General features: G+C 39.7%; 1 long non-coding RNA gene across 1 annotated transcript in view; it reads left to right on the forward strand.

Annotated features, from left to right (window-relative positions):
• LOC308559597 overlaps positions 1-12,321 on the forward strand; it is a 63,535-nt gene that overhangs the window by 5,207 nt on the left and 46,007 nt on the right. Inside the window, exon 2 of the long non-coding RNA XR_013999180.1 lies at positions 1,820-1,921. This is a non-coding gene — a long non-coding RNA (uncharacterized lncRNA). The remainder of the gene's footprint in view (positions 1-1,819; positions 1,922-12,321) is intronic.

Raw genomic sequence — 12,321 nt, forward strand, 5'->3', positions numbered from 1 at the left:
GGAAAGACATTGTAGAGCCAAGGGGCCCCTCCTGTTCATTAGGGCCAAATAGGGAGATCTAAGTCCAGCCTTTTGAAATGTCCCACATCAGTGTTAATGATCATGGCAGAAAATTATTCTTCACCTTTGACCTAAAGCCTTTCTGCTTGGTTTCCAGAACAGTGGGTTTTTAAGCATTAGCATACATTAGACTCACCTAGAAGGCTAGTTAAAAGACTGACTGCTGGGCCCTACCCCCAGAGTTTCTACCCGCCACCTCAGCTTTACTGAAATATTATCGACATATAATATATGTAAGTTTAAGGTATACGATGTGATAATTTGATACACATATATATTGCAAAATGATCGCCACGACAAGGTTAGTTAACACCTCCATCCCCTCGCATAATTACAATTTATTTTTGCGTGGTGATAACATTTAAGATCTACTCTCTTGACAACTTTCAAGTACATAATTCAGTGTTGCTAATTATAATCACCATGCTGTGCATTAGACTCCTAGATCTTATTTATTTATCTTACAGCCAGAAATCTGTACCCTTTGATTAACACCCCCCATCTCCAATGCCCCCGCCACTCACCTAGTCCTGGCAACCTCCATTCTACTCTAACTTATGACTTCAGCCTTTTTTTTAATATTTTACATGTAAGTGAGAGCACATGGCATTCGACTTTTTCTGTCTAACTTATCTCACTTAGCATAATGCCCTCAATGTCCATCCATATTATTGCAAAAGATTTCTTTCTTTTTTACCACTGAATAATATTTTATTGTGTGTATATATATGTATATATGCTACATCTTCAGGGTTTCTGATTCAGTAGGTCTAGAGTGGAGCCCAAGAATTTGCATTTGCAACGAGGTGCTGCTGTTGTGGCTATTTGGAAACTACTTCTTTAGATGAAGTCATGAGGATGAAGTTCCCATGATGGGATTAGTATACTTGTAAGAAGGGGAGAAACCAGAGCTTTATCTTTCCCTATCCTTTGAGGATGCACACCAGTAAGAGGGTCCTCACCAGATACTGAACCTGCTCCAAACTTGATCTTGACCTCCCAGCCTTCACAACTGTGAGAAATAAATGTCAGTGCTTTAAACCATCTAGTCTGTGACATTTTGTTACAGCAGTTTCAGTGGACTAAGACACTACTCTTCCCTCACTTCTATCGAGGAAGTAAGGATGGCATGATGTCAGTTTCTAAAACAACAGATTCTTCACACAATTTCTTTTTGAAAATAACTGAATATGAATAGTCTGTATAATTGCTGACTGCCTAAGATATTTGCCATATTGGAAACCCCCTTCATCCCAGTTAAAGACATAAATCCACAAGGCACCCTGTACAATTAATTGCTCAACAGAATTAGTCTAAAGAAGTGAGTCATTCAGATCCTGGGACATCAGAAACTTCCAGTGGGCAGGGGCACCACAGGACCTAGGCACTGCATTCAACTTCACTCTTCTAAGCCTGAGCACAGGCAGACGATCCTGGGCATCGATGCTGTATTTATAGGCAACAACTCAGGGAACAGGCTTTTCCTGAGAGAGGAGATTTTCTCCCAAGATCAGTTTCATTACAAACTGTAAGGACATAACCTCATATAATTTGGAAATCGACTCTATTCTTAGGAAGTGTTTAAAAGTTTTCATTTGGGGTATGGTGTTGTTCTATTGGCTACATTCTTCTTGAGGAGGGAACTTTCAGTGTCTCTGGTGTTTTGAGGGTCCAGAACCATCAGGTGAAACGTCTTTGGAAAGAAACTGAAATCTGCATTAAAAACTAGGTTAGAAAGCAATATTGTTTGACATTCTAGGCTGTTGAATCCAACGACGTGGGATAATTTTTCTGATTGGCAATGAAGAAGCTCAACAATGCTTGTCTCCCTTTGGTGGAAGTGAAATAGAATACGAATTGGGTAAGTATCACTCAGGCCAGCCCAGTCGATTGGACTTCTGTATCAAGTGGGCATTGAGGTAAGGATCACATTTTGATCTTATGAGAGGTGCCACTTCCAGGCAAAAACAGGTCTTTGGGGCTTTTCTGAGCTGGGCTTTTCAGGCAGACAAGTCCAAACTCAAGGGAAAGCTGGGCACATGAGTTATGCTGGCCTGTCTAGGATTTTGATTAATTAATGACAAGAATTGGTAAGTGTAATTTTGGTAAAATAAATTTCTTACTGGAAAAAAGCATTGACTTCTTTCTTAAGCAATTTGAGAAGTAAAATAAAAATCCAAAATTCTTATTTGTTAAGCAGTCAGTTCTTTAGCATAAAACTGCCTAATCCCCCTTTACCAAAGAGAAGGATAAGAGATGACAGGAAAATGAGGCTGGACAGAGGCCCGCACTGTTAGGAATTGTACATTTTGCAGTTGTAAAAGGCAACATTGAAAACACTGCACGGTCTACCCCACGCACCTGGCCCGCAGCAGGGATGGAATTCGGTACTTGGCAAAGCGCATGCTGAGCTCCTCCGTATTGGGGCGCCTGAAGCATGTCTCAGTGAGGCGGGCGCACTCAGTCCCAGCTGCAAATTGTTCTAGTGAGAGAAAGCTCGAGTACTCATGCACAAGACATGTCATGGTAGCAATAATAGCACTTACTCACATTTACATTTATACGTCTGGTCTTTTTTCGATCTGTTTCTCAGACAGAAAACTCAAATACCAAGCTGTCTGGTCTAAAACCAGACACATGGCAACCGTATTTACTAAAACTTCACTGACTGCCAGGCACTGTGCTATTTGTGTTCACATGTATTACATCTGTTATGTCTTATTAAATCCTTGTAATTGTGCTATGAGTAAAGTATTTTATTCCTATTGTATAGATGAGAAAACTAGAGCTCAGAGAGGTTAAATAAGTTGCTTGCTGTCACCAGCTAGTTTTCTAATAACGTAGTGTGGCCTTGGAATCTCTAATTTCACATTTATTTCCCTTTTTTATTCGATGCATTGAAATGATCCAAGATATTTCCTGATATCTGTCATTAAGTTTTTCCTCAGTTGATCTCTGGATATGAATCACTTGAAAACTAAATAGTGTTCTATTAAGTACTGGGAAAAGATGTGAAGACTATTGTCAATAATCAACTGTTGATAAACTTGATTGAGGCCAAATTTTGCAAAAAATTTCCCCAACAATCCATGAAAGACAAGAAGAAGAATTGCAGGCTTTGATAATAAATGGTGTCCCTGTGACTTGGTCAGAAGCCACTTCAGGGGCTCAAATTACCATTAAGTTTCAGGACCTGCCCAACTGGGGTCACCTACTGTCCATCGGGTGCCTTGTTTGATTAGATTTTTACTCTTTACTATTTTTTTCAAAACTTTCAAGTGATTTGTTGCAATAAGTGGAACCAGATGGAGAGACACTGATGCCTCTTCCATCTTCCTAAGAAAGTGCTCAGGGAAATCACAAGGCAGTCTTCAGATTGCAGGCTCCTCTATTTGTGTGAATGATATTTAGAGGTGTTAACCAATTTCCTCCCAAGAGGCTTCACGCTCTCCTTTTCACTGTCAAGTGGGAGCTTCTTATAAGGGAGCATTTCACAACAAAACTTCCAGAACCATCAGCTGGATATTGGTACAAACTTGATGAATATATCTTGGTTTCAATTCTGAGCAACAAAAAAGACTCCTGAAATAATGTTGTAAAAAAGTATAATTTATCCATCTAGAACTGACTTATGGTTGCAAGTATGACTATTTCTGTTTTCAAATTACCTAGAAGAATTTTTCCTTTGACCTTTTGAAAATGATACAACTCCTAGATTTTACTGTTATGGTACCAGGTGGTGGGGACTCTTTCTCAACTTCATTTTCAAAGGTGTGAAGAGTGTATGACTTGGCCTCTCTTAGAAACAGTAGAGTGGACTGATGGATTTGTAAGCAGAGCACTGATGGAATTCCTGACAGCATGAGCAGAAGTTGGTTTATCTGAGATGATATGCAGGATTTCTGGGGATGAGTACTCTCTTTTGGTAAAAAGCAGAACGCCCATGTATTAGAAGCCTCCCTTAGTTTCTGAGGCAAGTAGAGCTAGACTAGGGTACTTTATTGGGCCATTCGAAATATGACATTTGGATTGGTCAAGAAGCTCAGAAATCCCCCAGACTGTTAGATTGAGAAAGGGTGCAGTTCTCGGTAATGTAATACACCCATCAAGCTGTGGATTCTTTTCATTTAATTTAAGTTCCTTATCAATAATTGATAGGGCAGATAATAATCACTTTTCAACTAATATGATGTGTTTATCAAATGCCCTCATCTTAAATGAAGCAAGAATAGTGAGAAGCTTTAGAAAAACATATGTTGTGCCTGACAGATGTTAGAAACACAGCAGGAATGTGTTTAGGGTAACTTTATCTTACATGCTTCAAAACACAAGAAGCCTCTCAGCATATGTAAATGCTGAGGACTCTTTAATTCACAAGGAATAAAAAACTGCCTCAAACAAGCAAGAACACCAAAGGAGACTATTAGGTCCCAGGTCTGGGGAAGCCTGAGGCTGGAGCTGTCTTTGTAAACAGCATTGACCACATTGGCTTGCCCTCTTTCCTTTGCTCCCTCTCTTTTTCTCTCAAAGTATTAGCCTTATTGCTTTCCTCCTTCAACCCAGACGCTTCCTTCCTTCAGGTGGTCAACTTTAGGCTTATACCACCCAGTTTAACAATCCCATGAAGGAGTAAAGAGGGCTTTTTTTCACAGGGTCTTGTATAAAATCTAAAAGCATTGTTCCTGTAGTGTCCTGTGCTCAACACTAGCCCACCATTTCAACACATGTTTGAGGCTCTGGTCCAGCCAGTATGAGGAAATTACAAAAAAAAATTTAAAAAAAATCTTTGACCTACAGAATAATAGGAGGTGTAAGATATTAACAAATATCATATAATTTGAGGTAGCGTGTGATAGTGAGACAAGAGAAATCCAAAATGTGATGGAAATCAGACAGATTGGCTGAATGTGACCAAAGGTCTTTCATGAAGAAACGCGTTTCATCTGTTTGTTAACGAATGGATTAGGTACCAGTGGTGGGGCGTCTGGGGCAGAAGGAGAGCCATTCCAGAAAGGAGAGGTACAAAGAATGGCGAAGAAGCAAGGATAGGGGAAGAGTAGGAGTTTGGTTTGAATAAATGCAGGTTTTGTAAAGGAAGAAATGTGAGCTAAAGTTAGAAAAGTTGACATCAGAGGTACAGAGAGGTAAATGACTCACCCAAGGTCATGAGAAAGTAAATGATGGAGGGAACATTTAAACCCCCCAGACTGGTTTCAAAATTTTTTATCTTAACTGTTCTGTAACACTGTCTCTAAAATTCAGGGTTCTGTTAGCAAAGAAAGAATAAGAGAATGAAATTGGGTAACAATCAGTTATTCCTACTATATCATCCAAGCATCCATATTTGTCATACATAGCAATGGCTCCAATGGCTCCAAGCTTTGGGCTTCTCTCCCTCATTGCTCTGTTCTTTCTAGTTTTCCAGCAGATTGCCACTCACACCAGCCTAGAGCCCGGACAGGCTGACATGGTAACTTCAGGTCTAGCCTCCTGGCTTCTAGCTTCTCCACACTCCATCCTTCCCAATATTTTCCACCAAACCAAACAAGTCTTCTCTGTATGCTATCTCCTTCATGCCATGTCCCTCTTTAGAAAAAAACAAACAGAGGAAAGGCACTACTTAACTGGATCAACTTCTTTCTTATGAGCCTGGCCTTCAAGGTCCTTTACAATTTGGTTCCAAACATACCTTCCAAATGTACAGATCCTTCCTCAGAGTCCACGCAAATCTTCTCTTTACCTGTCAGATTGGTCTACTTGTGCCATATGTATTCCTATAACTCAGTGGTGTGGATGGAACAGGAAGGGTCGCCTCTGACCACTGCTGATGTCTGCACCTTGTTCCACTTCCTTGCATCTGCCTTTCAGGGGCTAACTCAAGAGTTCTGCACTGATGTGCACTGGCTGAAGGTACATGCGCAGTGGCTCACCCCACTAACCCATGGTGCCCGCTCCTCCCTCTTCTCTCATTACTCTTTCCACCCCTTGCTAAGGGTGTGAGCCCTCTTTCTTCGGATGTAGCCTTGCACCTCACGAGACAGAGGCCAAGTTTTTTTTATTGTGAATCCCTGCTGTGGTAAGGTGCTCAATATACCTCCTTGATTGGCTAACAGTTGGTCAAAAGTGACTTGTTTAGTCAACTTTGAGAATTCCTTAAGTAACGAAACTTGGAAAACAAATTTCTAGCTAGTGTCCTATGAAAAGCAAAAATGCCACATTAAGTCTGCAGGATTACCTATGATAAATGTAAAGAATATAAGAATATCATATCTTTTCCTTTGCCAAGGGTACATATCATCCACCTTAGATCAGTCAGAAAAGGCAGATATAAAGTTATAGGGATGTTTGATCCTCAAATGAACACTTTCCTGTGTTGAGCAGTGGTGGGTAGAGAAGTACTGAAGAGCTCGTCCAGCTATTTGTAATAACCTTGAGCTGAAGCTGAACACTAGCCATCTCTTGAACATCAGCTTTAAGATGAGGGAAGAAAGCCAATGGGCATTAATGAAAGATCTTTATTTCAGAAAGCAAAGGATCATGTGCTTCTGGAATGAAGGAGGAGGAATGCACTTTTCAAAGGGGTACCATTCTGCAACCTTCTTTGTCCTCTTGGCTCCAAAGTAAGAGGGAAGAGGTAGTGACAAGAATATATTTTAAAGGCAGGGTGTTGTAAGCTTGTCTTAGACTTCTGAGCTTTCAGAGTGTTTGTTCAGGAGGTGGTTTCCAAGGTTTTACAACTTTGCTAAAAACATTTGGTCTCCTCTTTAGATCCATTCAGCTGATATCATTTTTAGTGACTTCCGAGGCAGCCTTGTTACTGAGAATTGATACAGCAATGAATCTTTACTAGAGCCCATCAAAACTGGACTTTTGTATCTCACATTTTACTTGGACTACATTTTTTTTTTCTTTTAGAAATTCCCTAGAAAACAGCTTTGTCTTGGCTATTGAATATCAAGCATGGAATTTATATAATCCCTGCCTTGTCACAGTACAACTGATTTGCATCTTCTGGTTAAATGCAAATTGTCCATCCTTAAGTTCAACAGCATTTGCCTCTCTTTAAATGAATAGCACTAAAGCGACGTGTAGACATGACTGTTTGTTTAGCTTGACTTCCTTCTTTGATCTCATGTTAACATACCTTAATGGCAGGTAATGATTGATAATAGACTATTGTAAAGTTCAGGTAATAAATACTGCTTAACTCATAATAATGCTGAATAATGTACTTTTTATGACTTGATTTGATGGAAAATTTCCTTGTCAGCTTGGTCTAATTGTCCAAACAAAATCATCCATTACTTGAAGAAATACATGTCTACCTTAGACACATTAATTAGGGTCATGGCTAGGCTTCACAAAGGAATATAGTAACACTTCAGTTATCTTTCAATGTAATCTTTGGACAGTCTTACTAATGCTAAACTCAAGTTTAATTAGAAACTTTTGTTTACACTTGCCCTTTGAGGCTCACAGGCCTAGTTGGAATCTATGGTGATGGCTGTGGCCACATGTACACACAACAGGGTTTTTCCTTTGAGGCTTCCAGAGATCATCAATTCTAGTGGTTTGAATGCCAAAAGTCACAACTGTAAGTTCTCTTTACCTTGGCATGGGCGACGGGAGGTTTGTATGAAGAGAAAAGAAATATCTTTTTAATTTAATCTTTTAAGTATTTTTAATTCTCAAACCTATTTGACGATGAAAACTAGCTTTTGTTTTGTTGTTTGTTTTTTAGAAGTAAGCCGTTGTCAAGTTGGGACATTTTGTTTCATTAAATGACTGATGGTGTCTAGTGCAATAGATTGTACATGTGAAATGCCCCCAACAAATGACTCTCCATCAGAAAAGAAGTGCTCTTGAAAGTGTGTGTGTGTAGTTTACAAACCACACTTGTGTAACTAAAGTGGTAACTTACATTTGTACACTGATGGAACATTATGGATTAGTTTCTGAAGCTCTTTATTGTGTGCTAATGAGGCCTTGAATATTCATGACTCTGATTTTAATCAAGAAAGAGCCCCTTCCACTGTGGGGCTAGTCTTCTCTCATTTGATTCCTCTTCCTCCCCTTTCCAGCCTTTTGATTTTCGTTGACTCTCTTCTCTTCCCTCTTCTCCAGCTGCTCCCTCTGTCTGTGGGGAGATGTGGACAACAGACATTATGAAGATGGCAAAACAGGCAGATTGGGGGAAAACTGGCAAAGAGTGCAGAGATGAGGATGGGGAGTTAAGAGTGAAGACAGGGTGACCACAGGCCTCTAACACTTACCTTTATTTTAATTATTTTATTAAATTTATTGGAGATGACACTGGCTAATAAGATCATATAGGTTTCAAGTGTCCATTTCTATGATACATGATCTCTAACAGTTATCTTTAAACACCTACAGCTGGCTGGTTCTCCTTGTGGTCGGGCGAGGTATCCTGTGGCATGCAAATCACATAGACCCAGACTTCAGAAATGTTCCTGAATTGCAGGGAAGGGTTTGGCAATAAAGAAGAACATTGTCTTTGTTGCTATTTAATGAAGACTATTTTGGAGTTCTTTTAGGAAAGTTCTAGCTAGACAAGCTTTTTCTTCTTGTTGTTACTTTTTCCACCATCAAAATCTATGCAACTATCATCTTCCTTAGTCTGTGTTCCTAGAATGAACGAAGCTGTGGTTGACCTCTTTTTTGTAGACACTTTCACTGCATTGTTAAGAATGATAAAAGGGGTGTGAAGGAAAGAAATAAGCTCAGAAGCTAGCCAGCGAATGAGTGGGACACAAGAAGCTGCAGACAGAAGTGAGCAGACTTCAAAAGAAAACATTTCTGAGGGTGCATTAGTTAGAATTATATTCAGATGTGAATGACAGAAGCCTCAGATAACAGTGGTTTCAACAAGATAGAATTTTATTTCTCTCTCATCTAGAAGTGTGGGTTGGTGGCCTGGGGCGTGTCTGATGTTCCACATGCTTTATATCTTTGCTATTTGGAGGCACAGCCTTCACCTCATGCTCCAAAATGTTAGCATCTTCATTGCAGGCAAAAGGATGAAGGGAGGAGTGAAAGAGAGTGAGTCAGCCAGAGAGAGCACATATGTGCTGTCATTTCAGGGAGGTTTTTAGAATGACTGTACAACTTTCTGCTTATATCCCATAGGCCATGACTGGTATTGGCCAACACCTAACTGCAGGAGAATCTGCGAGATCCAGTGTTTATTCAGGGCAGACATTTGTCCAGTCAAAACTTGAGCACATTTACCGTGGAAGAAGGGAATAATTTATACTGAGGGATATGGTAGTCTGTGTAGTTATTCACAAAAATGTCTGGCCCCTCAATTGCCACTGACATCAAATTTAGCCACGTGACTTACTTCAGCCAATGAAATATCAGCTAAAGCTTTAAGAGCTAACCAATAATTTACCACGTCCCCTCTGCCCTCTGCCATGAGACTAGCAATGCTCCAGTCGGAGGCTGTTCCGTCATACAAGGTTCTGGAGGGAAGATGACAAAGCAGAGCTGCAGCTAGTCTGCGGCAGGCTTGAGGCATCAAAGGAAAATCAACCTGAGATTTGGGGGTCATTTGTCACTGCAGCATAATCAACCCACTGGCTTCATAGTGCAGTCCTCTGGCCATCACCATCAGCATTGCCTGGGAACTTGTTAGACATGCACATTTTCAGCCCCACCATAGAGCTGCTGAATTACAAACTATGGGACAGGGCCCAGCAACCTGTGGTTTAGCAAGTCCTCCAGGGGATTCTGATGTGGCTAAATTGCATGAGCCTCTGTGCTGGTCTATTTTGGCTGACCCAGGGTACTAGGCGTCTTTCTCACGCATAGGCTGAAGGGCCTGCCACCTATAGGAGAACCAGGAAGCAGGGGCTGCCATCAGTTCCTCCTGAGAGGACAGAGAAAGGAAAAAAATTCAGTAACTATGAGTGTGGAAGTGGCATATTCCTTTGTCATTTGGTGTGACTTTAGCTCCAAGGGAAGAGGCCACAACTACAGAAGTTGTGGCTCATAGCTCTTCAATGCAGTGAGGAAATTAGTTATTGCAAGAAATGGTCGTTGTGCTCATATCCTTGAAGAAGCAGGAGTAGAGTGATGCCTTAGAAATTGATTTCTCACTTCTTTGACTCTATGGCACCTTATTTATATAGTTGGAGTGCACACAAGTGACTAAAACAATGTATCTTAAACATTAAAGTAAATTGCCCTATTAAATGGCCTATATCTGACTTTTCCCAGGTAGTACCTGTTGCTATCTGACTTTTTCCAGATACCATCTCAAGACAGTTGAAACACCCAAGCTTGTTCCAAAAGATGCCTGACAAATTACACTTTAAATTCTCAAATGTGATTCGGTGTAATGTGCCTGCATCCTGCAGGTGGAGAGGCCTGAGGCTGGCAGTGGAAACGCCAGGGTTGCTCCGTGGGGCTGGAAATGAGCAATGGACACATCCGCACAGTAAGTCTTTGATGCTCTTTTTTCACCCCCTTGCAGACATTTGGCGTTTTCCGAATTGCCTTGGTATGCTGGACAGAATTCCATATTCTAGATCTTTCCTAGCAATCCAATGTTTCCACTGTCCTGTGTCACTTACCATGACTCAGTGAAAGCATTTTCATAATATATATCATAAGTTTAAAACTAGTTTTGCCTAGTAATGTCACTCATAAGACTCTACTAAAAAATACCAAAAGTGAAGACTCAAGATTTGTGTATAAGGCTACTGAACACCTTGCTGACCAGCTATTTTGAGCCAGAACTCGCTCATGCTGCCTGCCGGCTGCTTTTCCATTGTGACCGGTCAGCACGGTGTTTAAAATTACTTAGTGTAAGTGTAGACACGAGTTATCTCATGACCAGTCAGCAAGGTGTTTTAATACAGTATATCATTTCTAACAGTAACAAAGGAGGAATTTATATGTCTTACAGAAGAGAAATAACTTAGATTCTAGAGGGATGACTATAGAAACATGCAAGCTTTCCAGGCACAATAAAACACATTTAGTTAATAAAAGTTCTACTTCAGAGGGTATCAAAGAAATAGCACACAAAGCCCTTAGAACACTGCCTGGCACATAATAATAATAAATGTTATTATTTCATAATTATTAGCTATTAGTATTAAAAGAATTTCTTCACTGATAAACTTGCAACTGAAATTTCTATCACCTTCAACCACTAGTTAGACAGAATGGCAGAAAGGTAAATAGTTGAAAGAGTAAAGGCTTTGACGTAAAATAAATAGGAATAATCATACAAATATTAAGTGTTTATTGAGGAAATTTAAAGAAATAATGTATTTGATGTGCATTTATAGGGATCAAAACATCATAGTACTAAAATGAAGGCACATTGTCATCATTAAAAATCACTATGGCCCGGCTGGGCGTGGCTCAGCGGTTGAGTGTCGACCTAGGATCCAGGAGATCGTGGTTCGATTCCCAGTCAGGGCACATGCCTGAGTTGTGGGCTCGATCAATGACTCTCTCATCATTGATGTTTCTCTCTCTCTCTCTCTCCCTCTCCCTTCCTCTCTCTGAAATCAATAAAGATATATTTAAAAGAAAAATCACTATGATTACCAACAAAACATACTATAAATGAATAACCTAAATGTATTTTTTTTATTGTGGAAAATTTCAAAATCAAGATTATAAATACAAAAATAGAAGCAATAAGAAAATGAACTCCCATGCATTCACACAATTCTAACTTTGAATATTTTCAACAAATGGGGACTCATTGTTTCATTTCTGTGCCCAACCCTAACACACACATACTGGATTATTTTGAAGCAAATTCTAGACAGTATTTTATTTATAAATGTCTTATGGTGCATCTCTAAAATATGAACATTCTTTCATTTTTAACAAGGCCATATCATTACAACTAAAACAATTATTTAATATCATCACATGTGCAGTCAGTGTTCAAATTCCCTGTTGTCTCATATGTTTTTAGTCATTTCTTTGAATCAGGCTCCAAGGATAGTCCATAACATTGAAATTTTATCTCATTTCATTTAATATATGTATGTTCCCACTCACAACCTCTATGTCTTTCTTTGCCATTTATTTGCAGAAGACAATGGATATTTGTACAAAAGAATTTCCTAGTCTTGATTTTGCCTACTGTACCCCCATGGTGTCCAAAATATTGCTCTGTCTTATTTCCTGTAAATTGGTAGTCAGATTTGCATTCAACATTTTTTTCCTTTTCTGGCAATAGTAACTCATGTTCTTCCACCAGTAGGCATATTA

Source organism: Miniopterus schreibersii (assembly GCF_964146895.1).
Source record: "Miniopterus schreibersii genome assembly, chromosome: 7".
Classification (NCBI taxonomy): domain Eukaryota; kingdom Metazoa; phylum Chordata; class Mammalia; order Chiroptera; family Miniopteridae; genus Miniopterus; species Miniopterus schreibersii.